We start from the raw sequence: 14433 nt of genomic DNA on the forward strand, positions 1-14433 counted from the left end.
GAAGGAAGAATCTATTTATCCAACTCCTTTTCTTATCTGGCATAATGTCACTAGGGCAGTAATAATAGAGAAGTTTGGAACATGTTTTCTCCAAAAAACAAATAAACTCAGAGCATGCTGGAGTTCTTTTTTACTTCTCAGCATCTTTATTTGCTCTGGGGTGGCCAAGGTGTCAGGGGGAAAACACACTGTTACCTTTTCTGTGGGAATCTGAAGTCTCAGACTTTCTAAGTGGGTGATAGTACTTGTCTGAGTCTGGTCCCCTGTGGTGACATCAGCAATCTGGGCAATCAGTTCAGCTTTGTTATGTACAGCAGCTATTTGTGAGCCAGTGTCAGCATCGAGGTAACTCACTGGCAGCTGCCACTACCCATTAGGTTTATGGACAGACCATGCTGTCCATGGTGAGTGTATAGGGACAGCTACTCCTTGCTCCTGCAATTCTGCAGTTTCTGGGGTAATGTTTTCACGTGTTCCTAAAGGGAGTGGGTAGGGGTTTACATTTTTTATTTTATAAGGAGGCAGACTTGGAGCAGTTTGCAACAGACGGACAGAGGGGGATGGGAGGCCAAACATCCATTCTCTCCCTCCGGCGTCTGTCCAGGCCTTCCCCTTTAGGAGATCTAACCCCAGGATGTTAGCTGGTAATGGCCCCACAATCATGATAGTTTCTGTGGCTGTCTCATCTCCAGGTAACCAGCATTTCACTCGAGCAGTGTACTGGGGTCGGGATTTGCCAAAAGCATCAGTTACCCATATCTTTTTTTTGTCTGGTTTAATGCCACACTGAATAGCAGCTTCAGTTTGGAGTGCTGAGACTTGTGCACCCGTGTCTACCACGAATGTAACCAAAGATTTAAAAGGGCCGAGAGGAAAAGTGATTACCAAATCTCCCTGGTTGTTTTCTGTAAGCTTTCCCTCATAAACCCACTGGCTATTTTTTGGCTTATTTACTGGAGAGCAGTAAGTCCAGTTCCTTGACTCAGAACTGGTCAAACTGGTTAGTCCAGTTTCTGGAGAGGCTGAGGGGATCACAGTGTTGGACTCCTTAGAGGGGCTGCCCTTAGGAGGTGCCTTGTGCTCTTTGATCTTATCCCACTGCTTTATCAAGTATTCTAAATTAGCAGTGGGTAATTTATCCATCACTTCTCGAGGAATTCCTTTTGCAACACCTTCTCTCCACAGACTGTATCTCTTTCTCCCGCTAGATGACACATTTTGTTGACAAATACCTGGCGAGGCAGGTTTTTGGACTTTCCCTGCCCTCCTGCAGTGTATTCTCTGGCCACTCGTACCAGAGAGCCCCAGCTGCTGACCAGTAGCTATTAATTCTTGGGCTATTTCCAACCAGGTTAATCCTGATGGAGCACCCCTTCTTCTAGGTCTGGGGGTTGCCTTTATGCGCTCCTGTAATTGTTTAGCATAAACTTTTAGTGCATCAGGCAGGCCTCGAATTAAAACTGGAAATCTCTGTGGATCTGCCTCGAGTTCCATTGGGGAATTTCGTTGTGGGTCTAATAATTTTGTATGCATTAACTGGAGACATGCGGTTTTTTGTACACTTTTTACAATGTGGCCAATTGTGGGTGTTTTAATCGTGTAAGGATCTCCCCTTTCTATAGGGTCTAACCCACCTGCCCAGTAGGCAGCTCTCTGGGTCAGGGACCACGGAGCTCGGTTATCATTTGTGGTCAGGAAGACCCCTGGGCCCCAAAATCCTCTGGCCTCATCTTCACTCAACAAAATCCGATCTCCCCCAGTAAGGGACACCCTCCACACATATTCAGTCTCTTGGAAAGATTTTATCACTTCACTTACAGATTTCTGAATAGCTGATTTTTGCCTTTGCACTGCTCTAAGGAACACGCCTAAGACAGCACCCACAAAAAACAGTTGTAAACCAAGGATAGCTATCAGGAGGGAATAATCCCCATATAACTCAACCTGGGGTGTCATCATCCCCTTTGCCTCAGTCATTAACCCAGCTTAGGTTAATGTCTTTCTCCCCCTTAACCCTCTGAGGGCTGGTTTGACTCTCTCCTGGAAAACCTTTCAACAGGTCCAGGTACCAGAGAACCTTTCAACAGGTCCAGGCCACACCAGGAAACCTTTCAACAGGTCTGATGTGCCCGGGTCACACCGAGAGGAGAAAAATTCTTACTATAATTTTATTGCGAGGGGACAGTCACCATTTGACTCGCCCTCGGTACCAGTTTTAGACTACACCGATTACTCCACTATATCCAAAGGATCCTGTCCGTGACGCCAAAAATGTTACGACCCGCCCCAGGAAAAGAGGGGGGGGGTAACCCAGGTTTTATCAAAAATTCCTTTGGGGTGGATTAAAGTGAAACGACACTAAATAATCGGTGTATGAAAACATATATTGATAAGATTTATTTTAACAATTTTGAATCAATTGTTAAGTTAACATTTTTGGGTGCTGTCATAATCAATAGGTAAGCTAACATTTTTGGGTGCTGTCATAATCAATAGGTAAGCTAACATTTTTGGGTGCTGTCATAACCTTTCTGGGGAGGAGAAAAATGCATAGGGGAGAGAAAGGCAGGATAAGAGCAAGGGAGAGTAAGGGAAAGAAAAGCTGAGAGTGGACAGATGTCCATAGTCACCGCCCACGGGGTCCAGCGATGAAACTTGATAGTTGCAGCTTCCATGTCTGTCACTTGAAGTGGTGGTCTTGATCTGCTGGGGGTGAAGGAGGGAAGCCCCCACACTCCAAGAAGTTATGAATTATCATATCCATGGTCAGTGTCACGGGCCATGCCTCGAGCCTCCAACCTCTCCCTGGGCCCTGTGCAAGAGCTGCTGTGTCTGGCCTGGCTCCCGCCTTTCAAGTTTGGCAGAGGGAGGGCGGGTCCTGATTGCTCGTCAGATGTATCAATAGTCAAAAGCCTGCAAGGTCAGCTCTTATCTTTCAGGACTTCACACCTCCAGCACTGGAGGGAGGGAGGGTCCTGATTGCTCGTCAGATGTATCAATAGTCAAAAGCCTGCAAGCTCAGCTCTTGCCTTTTCAGGACTTCACACCTTCAGCACTGGAGGGAGGGAGGGGCCCGACTGCTTATCAGAGGTATCATGCAAGTCAAAAGCCTGCAAAAGTCTCCTAGAATGCATAAATCATTAACAATTTCAGTCTCTGACAGGGGGGCGGGAGAGAAAATTTCAACATCTCTTTTCAACCCTATGACATCATCCACCCCTGAATTTTCCATACTAACATGCTATATCGGATTTAAACTTTCCAACCTTATACATACATACATTACCCCAACTACATAAATATTACAAATATTTATATACAAATACAGGCATGATGTTATGGGAAATTCACCCAAAAATGAGGTCCCATTGAGGTATGCACTGTGTTTCTCCATCTTCCAGCATTACCCACCACATACTACCTGATCCTTGAGCAAAAACAATGCCACGAATGGATTTGCCTTTGCTCGAGGCAGGATTAATCCAAACTGCTTTACCTAACATACCTCTAAAGTGAACTACTGGGACTTTGTCTCCATCTACTGTGTGAAGGGACTCTGATTGGGAAGGGCCAGTTCAATTGATGGAGCCTCTAGTGTTGACTAACCATGTAGCCTTTGCTAGGTGCTGATCCCAGTACTTGAAAAGCCCACCACCCAATGCCTTCAGGGTGGTTTTCAACAGTCCATTACACCATTCAACCTTCCCTGCAGGTGCTGCATGGTATGGGATGTGATACACCCACTCAATGCCATGCTCCTTTGCCCAGGTGGTAACTAAGCTGTTCTTGAAATGGGTCCCATTATCTGACTCAATTCACTCTGGGGTGCCGTGTCACCACAGGACGTGCTTTTTGAGGCCCAGGATGGTATTTCGGGCAGTGGCGTGCGGCACCGGATGCGTCTCCAGCCATCCAGTGGTGGCTTCCACCATGATGAGCACATAGCGCTTACCTTGGCGGGTTTGTGGCAGTGTGATGTAATCAACCTGCAAGGCCTCCCCATACCTATACTTGTTCCAACATCCACCATACCACAGGGGCCTCAGTCTCTTAGCCTGTTTAACGGCAGCACATGTCTCACAATCATGGATAATCTGGGAAATAGCGTCCATGGTTAAGTCCACCCCTTGATCTCGTGCCCATCTATAGGTGGCATCTCTGCCCTGATGGTCTGAGGCATCATGGGCCCACTGTGCTAGGAACAACTCTCCTTTGTGCTGCCAGTCCACATCTACCTGTGACACCTTGACTCATGCAGCTCGGTCTGCTTGTTCATCGTTGTGATGCTCCTCACTGGCTCGATTTTTGGGCACATGGGCATCTACCTGGCGGACTCTCACAATCAACTTCTCTACCCGGGTAGCTATGTCTTGCCACGTATCAGAGGTCCAGATGGGTTTCCCTCTACATTTCCAATTGGCCTTCTTCCATCTGTCCAACCACCCCCACAGAGCATTGGCCACCATCCATGAGTCAGTGTAGAGGTAAAGCTTCGGCCACTTCTCTCCTTCAGCAATGTCCAATGCCAACTGGACAGCTTTGAGCTCTGCAAATTGGCTCGATTCACCTTCTCCTTCAGTAGCTTCTGCAACTTGTCTTGTGGGGCTCCATACAGCTGCTTTCCATTTACGTTTCATTCCTACAATGCGACAGGAACAGTCAGTGAAAAGGGCATAGTGTGTTTCTTCTTCTGGTAGTTGATTGTATGGTGGGGCTTCCTCAGCCCGTACTACCTGCTCTCCTTCTTCTTCATCTGCTAGACCAAAATTCTCACCTTCTGGCCAGTTCATGATTATTTCTAGGATCCCAGGGCAATTCGGATTCCCAATGTGGGTGTGCTGTGTGCTCAGGGCGATCCACTTACTCCATGTAGCATCAGTGGCATGATGCATAGAGGGCGCCTTTCCCTTGAACATTCAGCTCAGCACCGGTAGATGAGGTGCCAGGAGGAACTGTTCTTCTGTGCCAATCACCTCTGAGGCAGCTTGTACTCCTTTATGAGCTGCTAGGATCTCCTTCTCTGTTGGTGTGTAGTTGGTTTCAGATCCTCTGTAGCTTCAGCTCCAGAATACAAGTGGGTGGCTTCGGGTCTCTTCGGGCACCTTTTGCCAGAGGCTCCAGGAAAGACCCTTATCCCCAGCTGCAGAGTAGAGTACATTCTTCACATCTGGTCCTGTCCTGACTGGTCCAAGGGCTACAGCATGGGCAATCTCCTGCTTAATCTGTTCAAATGCTTGCAGCTGTTCAGGGCCCCATTGGAAATCATTCTTCTTGCGGGTTACCAGATAGAGAGGGCTTACGATTTGGCTGTACTCAGGGATGTGCATCCTCCAGAAACCTATGGCACCCAGAAAAGCTTGTGTTTCATTCTTGCTGGTCGGTGGGACCATTGCTGTGATCTTATCAGTGATTTCTGTCAGGATCTGACGACACCCATCTTGTCACTTCATCCCCAGGAACTGGATTTCTCGGGCAGGTCCTTTGACCTTACTCTTTTTTATGGCAAACCCGGCTCCCAGGAGAATCTGGATGATTTTCTTACCTTTCTCAAAAACCTTCTCTGCTGTGTCTCCCCATACGATGATGTCATCAATGTACTGCAGGTGTTCTGGAGACTCACCCTTCTCTAGTGTGGCCTGAATCAGTCTGTGGCAGATGGTGGGACTGTGTTTCTACCCCTGGGGCAATCGGTTCAAGGTGTACTGCATGCCCCTTCAGGTGAAAGCGAACTGCGGCCTACACTCTGATGCTAAGGGAATGGAGAAGAACGCATTTGCAATGTCAATAGTGGCGTACCACCTCACTGCCTTGGACTCCAGCTTGTACTGGAGCTCCAACATGTGTGGCACTGCGGCACTCAGAGGCGAGGTGACTTCATTCAGGCCACGATAGTCCACAGTCAATCTCCATTCTTCATCAGACTTACATACAGGCCAGATGGGGCTGTTGAATGGTGAGTGGGTCTTGCTGATCACCCCTTGGCTCTCCAACTCATGGATCATCTTATGGATGGGGATCACAGAGTCTCGATTCGTTCGGTATTGCCAACGATGCACTACTCTGGTGGCAATTGGCACTTGCTGTTCCTCAATCTTCAACAATCCCACATCAGAAGGGTTCTCTGAGATGCTTGGTAACGAATTCAACTTCTTAGCCACCTGTGCTGGTTTAAGATTTAACCAGCAGGGGGAATGAACTCAACTCAAAGGAGAGATTATAAGTCAGAATAACAATTTATTAAATTAATACAGTAAGTACAATCATACAAACAAACAATTGGTTTTAACCCACAAAACCCAAATGTATAACCCAGCACCCTGGGGCATGAACAAAGTGGTGTTCCTTGGGCCCCCCCCTGAAGTCCAAAGTAAAGGGAGAGGGGAAAAACCTGCTGGTGGGAGAGCTGTTGCAGTCTGGTTGAGAGCGATGAGCTGCAGTCTTCCTCTGGATCCCACGAGTGGTAGAAAAGTTCTGAAACTCCAGGTTTATATATTCTCCAGTTCAGGCAGGAATGGTCAATCCTTCCCTCAGAGTGGGGAATTCCATAAAAGGGTATGAGGATGCTCAGAGCGGGGAATTCCATAAAAGGGTATGAGGACAGGAACATCCCCCCCCCACAGGCAGGCCCCCCCCCCCCCCCCCGACAACAGTTTCTGGGAAATGGCATGAAGGGCCATAGAATACACAGTTTTGGGCTATACCTATCCAGTGTTGAATCGGTCCCAGTTGTTCTAACTAGGACACCACCTTTGTCTCCACAGCAGCTATTCCAAAAGCCCATCTATGTCTTTTTGGGTCTTTGAAATACCCATTCCTGATATAGTCAATGCCCAGGCTACATGGAGCATCTGGACCAGTCACAATGGGGTGTTTTTGCCAGTCACCTCAGCTTCCAACACAGTCAACTCTTGAGACCCTCCTGTCACCCCAGAAATGGAAATAGTCTCTGGTCCCACATGTCCTGAGGGCATTAATGTTCACTGAGCACCAATGTCAACCAAAGCCTTGTATTCTTGTGGGTCTGACGTGCCAGACCATAGGATCCACACAGTCCAATAGACACAGTTCTCCCGTGCCTCTACCTGGCTAGAGGCAGGACCCCTCTAACACTGGTCTTGGTTGGGGCCATCACAACTCTTTCCCTGTGAATACATTTGGAGGAACCTTCTAGCGGGTCAGATCCTTGTCTGTGAGATACCAGTACTGCACTTACTCTCATGGGCTTCCCTTTTTCTTTCTTCTTCAGCTCTTGTACTCGGGCTGCTAGGGCAAGGGTAGATTTCCTGTCCCACCATCTCATGTCTTCTCCATGATTGACTAGGAAATACCACAGCTCGGTTCGTGGGGTCTGTCTGCTCTCTCTAACTGGGGAACGTCTGACTCTGACTCCAGAGACTCTGGTTCACACTGGTGACACGTGGAAGCTGTTTTACTTCATCTCTTCTCTAAATTTCTTCTGTTCATCTTTTACTTCTATAGTCAGTGCCTTGAGGCTCTCAACCATTATCTCTATAGTGGAGATATGGGCCTGTAACGGGGTATGGACCATGCTGTTGTATATCCTGAGTTTATTTGTTACAGAGCCCACTGTCTCTCTGTTTCCTTCAAAGTGCAATGATGCCAAGAAATTGGTGTATACGGATGGCCCTTGCTGTGAAAGGCTCCACCACATCTGTGACGTACACCTGACATTGTTGGGGTTGTGACTGGGTTGCCCATCCTTTTCAAAAAGTATCTCTAACGGTGCCATTTCTCTCAGGCGCTGGATAACTTCCTCCATGGTCTTCCAGGATGTCTCATAGTGGTGCTGCTGCAGGAAGTTTCTGTAAACAAACTTGTCTCTCACACCTGTTAGAAGTCGCTCCCAGAGAGAAAGGGGTTTTGACTCCCTCACAAATGCTTGATCGATACCCACATCCTGGGCCAGGGATTCCAAATACCTTGTTTCATTGCAATCAAGTGGCAAACCTTCACCCATAAGGTTCCACAGTCGAATCAGCGAGGTCAAAATGGGCTTGTCTTGGCATCGAGCAACGTCATTCCGCATATTGCAGAGTTGGTCATATGACAAGGATTCAGTAATGATCTCAGGCTCTGGGTCCTCCACTGGTTGTGAAGGCCCTGCTTCCCCATCCTCATTAACTGGGCATATTGACTTGGCTTTATACTTCTTCCTCTGCACTGGGGCCACTTCTGCTGGCTGTGACTTCCCTTCTAGCGTAACTGGGGACTGAGCACTTGTGATGTCTATTGGTTTCTCTGCTCCACTATCTTTCCCTTCTGACTGTAGGTGGTGTTGTACAGTCCATACCATGGTGCGGTAAGCATGGGCTAAGGTCCAGCACATTGCTATAAGCTGTCTATCTCTGGAATTTATGGACCAATGTTCTTTCAGGCACCCAGTAACCTTACAGGGGATCTGTGTTTGGTCAGGGCAGAGCTTCCAAACAATCAGGGGAGAGTATTCCTTCAGCACCGTGCCTATCTCCTCCAATGCTCCCATCCAATCAGAGTGATTTATATCTATGGCAGGCTGTTGGGCCGTGGTGCGTGATTGGAGAGCTACCAGTTTGCACCGGGCAAAATAGCTCTAAAGTTTTCAGTGAAAAGTCAGGTAATTTATACAGTTTTGGTGAGCGATTACAATATTTTATGTGAATATTCATTAAAATTACATCATCTAGTTATAATATTCATATTAGGAGGGGGTTCAGGTGGAGCTTGAGGTGGAGTCATCCTTTTGGGTAGATTCCTGGGGGTCGTTCCGGCTTCTTCAGCCTCATGAGGGTCGTTTCTCTGTTCCTCATCATCATGAACTTTTCAACTCTTCCTCACTACATGCGAAAGTCTTACTAAAAACCCCTTTACTTAGCTCTTCACCCCCCCCAAATGTCTATCCTATCTAATTTATGACTACTAGGCCAACCTTTTTGTTATCTTTCATTCGAATAGAGCATACCAGGCGCAAGCAGGCCTCTCGGATCCTGGTACCTTCTCTCCCTTAACTAATCTCATAACACATGCTCTCTGTCTGTCATTTTAATCTAAATGCAGCATTCCTCAAAGTGGGATCTGTGAACCTCTCCTCGGAGCAGGATTCCAGCATATAAAAATCCTTGCTCTGTTTCAAGGCCACACTGAACAAACACAGCAGAAACATCATCAAAAATAGAATATCTTTAATGTCTAGGGGAAAAATCAACCCTTCAGAAGCTACTGTGGTAGGGTCATATGAAAAGTGGGTGAAGGGTTGGGAAAAAGCATTTGCCTGCATTCCTCCCCCAAAATAGGTACCATTATCAGTAAAACCCCAAAAATAGGAATCTGGGTTGTGGTAGTAATGCATCCATGTATATATATTCCAAAAGAGAACTACGGGACCAGAACTTTTCAGCCACTGGTACCAATTTACAAACTTAATAGCAGCCACAACTATTGCAGCCATGGTGTCCATCTTTAGGAAGTGATCCATAAATGGAAAGACCATATACACTGCCAAATGCCAAAAGAAGTTGGACCACATGATGGCTAATGGTGTCTATATGCAATACACAGGTGATTAAACAATGTGGGAAATAAATAAGGCGGTTTTATTACAAGCAGGGATTTCCATGGTTACCTCGTGTTGAGATACCTGGAGGTTATTTTATTTGGGGAGATTGAAGAGACATTTTATGGTCAGAAGCTGGTGAGTTGCAGGTTGTTCTGGTCACTGTTACTGCTGACTTACTGTTTTAGTAGAGAGGTGAATCAGAAAGCATGTAAGGCAGTAAGACCAATTTGGGCTTGTTGCCAAGGGACCATGCGGCTGGGGGCAGGGAAACAACCTGATAGGTGGATGGGGACAGCCATTGAACTGTACCAAAAGGCAAAGATTACCTTTTAAGGAAGAAAAGAGCAAGGTCTGGCATGGGAGGAGCGAGGGAGTGGTTATGTAAATCAAGAGACCTTAAAAAGGGCTCATCCCTCCAGGTCGGGTGTGCTCAAACCGGGTCGCGAGTTCGGTGCACCCAGGGCACTGTTAATAAAGTTCTTTGTTTCACTTTATTTGACTGTCTTCTAAATTTTAATTAGAGATATTTCTCACAACAAGAAGGTTTATTCCTTTTCCACCTTTCCTCTAGTCAAGCCCCACGATTTGGGAGCCAATTAAATGTCTTAGTTTAACAAGATTACAACTTGAAAATTAAGAGACTTCAGATGGAAGTGTGGAAAAGGAAAAGAAACAGCTTTTTATTAACAAAATCTGAATAAACAACAAATGGTGCAATTAAAAACTTTCAGAAGAAACAAAACAAAGTCCCGATTCCCCAGGTGGGGGGGGAGAAACCCGTGGCAACTCGGGGAGGGGGGGAATGCAGGACTGTCCCGGCAGTTCAGAAGCTGCTCGCAGCCATGTGCGCTTGGAGTCAGAAATGAAGGAGTCCTTTTTCCCATAGGCAGTCTTGAAAAGCAGAATACCTCGCTCTGAGTTGGGTCGGTCTTTCTCTCTCGGTCGTTCTTCGTGAGGTGTCCAGTGGGGAAAGAAAACTTTGTCTCAGGGAAAAAGAGAATGAGGTGGCCAAAAACCAGGCTCCTGCTCTGTCTGGTCCCAGACCAAACCCCAAAAGCCCCCGAACAAAGCACTCCCCAGCTGTCCCTACTGCTACCGTGCTTTCCTGCGAGACCTCCCCCTCTCCCTGCTCCTGCGCTGCCCACATGTGGGGCTCCACTCTGCCCCCAACCCCTCCTTGACTCCCCCCATCCTGGAAGAAATGGGGGGGGGACGGGAGAGACAAAAATTCCACCATCTCTTTTCACACCTATGACAGTCTACCGAAAAGCCACTATGTGTGTTGAAAGCCCTGCTTTCCTGGGAAGTGGTTGGACATTGCTTGCTAATGGGAAGTAGAGAATAAACCTTGTTATTTTCTGCTTCGCTTGTGCGCGTGCAAACTTTTGCTTTTGCTTTAGTAAACTGCCTTATCTCAACCTACAAGTCATTTTCCATCTTATTCTCTGTCCCCTGCCAGGCTATGATAGAGCAGCTTGGTGGGTACTTGGAATCTAGCCAAGGTCAACCCACTGCATGGTGGTTACGTGATGTGCTGAGGCCACGTTTTAAAATCCCGCACCTGGGGAGACATTCCCAGAAACTGATAAAATGATTAAAACAAAGAAAGGAGTGATATGGAGATAACACAGCCTTTGTTCACGAATATCCTGGCTGCCGGGAACTCAGGAAGTGGACCCATGGGCCTATTTCATCTGTCTATCACCCCAAAATTAGTTTATTGACTATAGTCACTCAAACTGCCTAAAGAAAAAGGTATAAAATGAGATTGGACACAAGCAAAAATTGGGGAGAAGTTCTATCAACTCTGTGGAGGTAACCAATGGGCTACCTTTCCTTCCTCCACCTTCTTGGGATACCTTGGGGTGAGTGACTGCTTTATACATATAAACTAACTGTACTTTTGCCCCATAGTAATTTAAAATTTTTACAACTTACTTGATTGTAAGTTGCTTTTGCTTTATATTGTGTGCTTAAGTTTTTGCTTTACTTATTCTTTGTAAGTTGTTTTACTTCTTTGTAAGTTACTTTTGCTTTAGCATGTGTGCCTATGCTTTGTTATTATTACTACATAGTTTGTGTGTTTTTTGCAGTGAGACCCTATTCCAGACACAGTCAATCCCATAAATTGTCACAAATTTGTATTAATAAACGTGTTATTTTGTGAACTGTTAGAGTGAGTCCATTTTTAGGTGCTGACAGTTTTGTCAATGGTGAAATAACTCATAGAAGAAACCTGCTGAGGGTTTTTTCTACCACTAAGTGCAGTCCCTATATATACAAGGTATCAAATGTCCTGTCCATCTCAGTGAATCTGTTAAGCGAAGGGTCTCATTAGGTGAGACACTAACAGACTGTTTTGGACATTAAAAAGCTTTGATCTCCTGGGGGGGACACTGATAGGCAAAAAAAAAAATTAATACAGGTTGGACAGAAAATTCTTCTTTTCTGTCTCTTTTTATGTGACAGCTTCTGATACCCCTGGCTCCAAAACACTAATGGTCAACCTCAGATTTCTCACGATGTTTTCTGCCAGAGGCTTCAGGTGAGACCATGCTCCCCACCTGCAGTGTAGAGTATATTTTGCACAGCTGGTCCTGTCCAAACAGGCCCAAGAGCTACTACACAAGCTGTCTCCTGTTTGATCTGCTGAAAGGCTTGTTGCTGCTCAAGGTCCAACTCAAAATAGTTCTTTCAGGTTACTCGATAGACAGGGCTCACAAGCTGACTATAACCTGGACTATGCATTTGTAGGAGGCGTGTCTGAGGGGCACAGAGGATGTGCCCAGGTACAGAGACCAAGGAGCATGCCCCAGAGTTAGTAAACTGGTTGGTTAAGAAAGTCACATGATATGTAAGGATAAAAGAGCGCGCGAGTTTGAATTAAATCTCTTTGTCCACACCATCACACAAGGAGCATCATTTCTCTTCCTTGTTATACAAGGGTCCCATGCTACGTATGGCGCTCGAACGGGACAATTTTAGCTTATATTAAGCAGATATCTACCCTGAATCAGGTATATAAGTGGTAGTTTCTGGTTATCAGGTCTATTAGTTTGACTTGGGAATCTTTGACCACAAAAAACTTTGACGTCAGTAAACCCCGTGGTCTTAGTGGCATCTAAGAGACGGACAGTTAGTTTAGCTAGCTTGAAAAATATTAGGAAAGTGCATGGAAGAAGAGAAGAAAGAGTTAAGGAAGAAGCCAAGAGGTCAGAGCAGGCAACCGGAGAGAGCAGAGAGGGTCCAATGCAACATCAAAAGCGGTGAGTTTAGCTAAAAGGCATTCCGCACGCCTAAGACTGCTCCCTGGGCGAGACGTGCCTGCAGCTCGGAGACCCGAGCTGCGGAGCACCTTAAGATCGTCAGGGAAAAGCCTGTTAGTCCCCTGAGGGTCGGTCATCTGGTAAAGCGACTCTTCGCTACCGACTGCGTGGACCATGTGCGAGAAGCGGTTTCACTGCCGCCCATACCATCCCAGACCCACAGCACGCCCCCCGCATTGCCTTTCTGCCTAGCAGAAAGCGCAGAGCTCCGTGCCCTCTGCACCGCCGGCCCGGCACCTAGTGCCTGTTGCCTAGCAACTACTAAAACCGTAGTTTGGAAGTACCGGGGAAACAGCCGAGCCGAGTACATGTGCTGGCCGCCCCCTCCTCTGTCCTGCGCACCGGAGGAGGCTGGTCGCCACCTCCTGCCAACCCCTGCCTGTCTGTGACGACAGTGTAGACCCTCCAAGCTGAGGAAAAACCTTTCAGAAACCGCGGAAACCCCAAAAGAGCTTTTCGCCGCCGGCCCGGCGCTAGGGCCGCCCACCGGCTCCGCATCACGCGGCACCTGCCGCGCTCGCCGGAGATGGACCCGTGTCCAAACCGCGTGCGCCGAGGACGCCCGTGGGGATCCGCGGACGCCTGCAGCCGCCCCCCCACGGCCTGCCATCGCCGAACCAACATCTGCCGAGCCTGCCCCCGCGCCGGGAGCTGCCCCGCGCTGCAGCTGCCCCCAGCCGTGCGCAGAACCGCCCACGTCGCCGGAGCAGCACAGCGCACCCCCCCACGCCGCAGCCGACACAGCCCGGACCCCCCAAAGCCGCAGAAAAAAGACTGCAAATAGCCCAATCTGCTACAAAAGGACTCAGAACTTCTGCTCCCAGCCGCTCGAGATAAGGTAACATAAGACACCCTGTTTCCATAGAAACCTCATGATACATTGAAGCAAAACTCAGACTCTAGCGTTTTGCTAAACTTTACAACGTAAAGCAGTTTTACTCTGATAAACTCTGCCTGCACGAGGCACACAGGGAAGAACAAAACAGCCCACACCACACACCCCCCCGCACGCACTGCTAATAGCAAGCACAGCACAACATGGTAATACAAACTCAGGGATCATACCGGGAGACACAAGAACCACGTAAAACGAGTCGCTGGGAAGGGACAGACATTGCCATGCGAACTTCCGACCCCCGGGTCCACACAAGGCAGTCCTGTTACAGTGATGGGGAGAGTAATTCAGTGTATTCGTCCCATTTCGCTGCAAATGAACAGCGACCACGTGGGCAGCCATGGTCGCAGCCATTTCCCCTCCCCCACACAGACTGAACTCCAACCTTTCTTTTGCGGCCAAAGAGGCAACCCCGCCTCCCACTCGCTACCTGCACCGACCACCATCCCCCCACAGGGAACCGGTTTTGCCGAGACCACAAGGGGGAAGGAATGGGAAGAATGGGAGGAATGGGGGGAGGGAAAGAAGGAAGGGGAGAAGGAGGGGGAGAAAGAACCAAACATGGTTCCAACGGGAAGGATCAGGGCACAGGGGGAGATTTCAGCTAACAGGTGGGAACAATGTCTGGACAAGGCAATTCTTCGAATGGAAAACCTGAA

This window comes from Pseudopipra pipra, chromosome W (assembly GCF_036250125.1).
Source record: "Pseudopipra pipra isolate bDixPip1 chromosome W, bDixPip1.hap1, whole genome shotgun sequence".
NCBI lineage: Eukaryota > Metazoa > Chordata > Aves > Passeriformes > Pipridae > Pseudopipra > Pseudopipra pipra.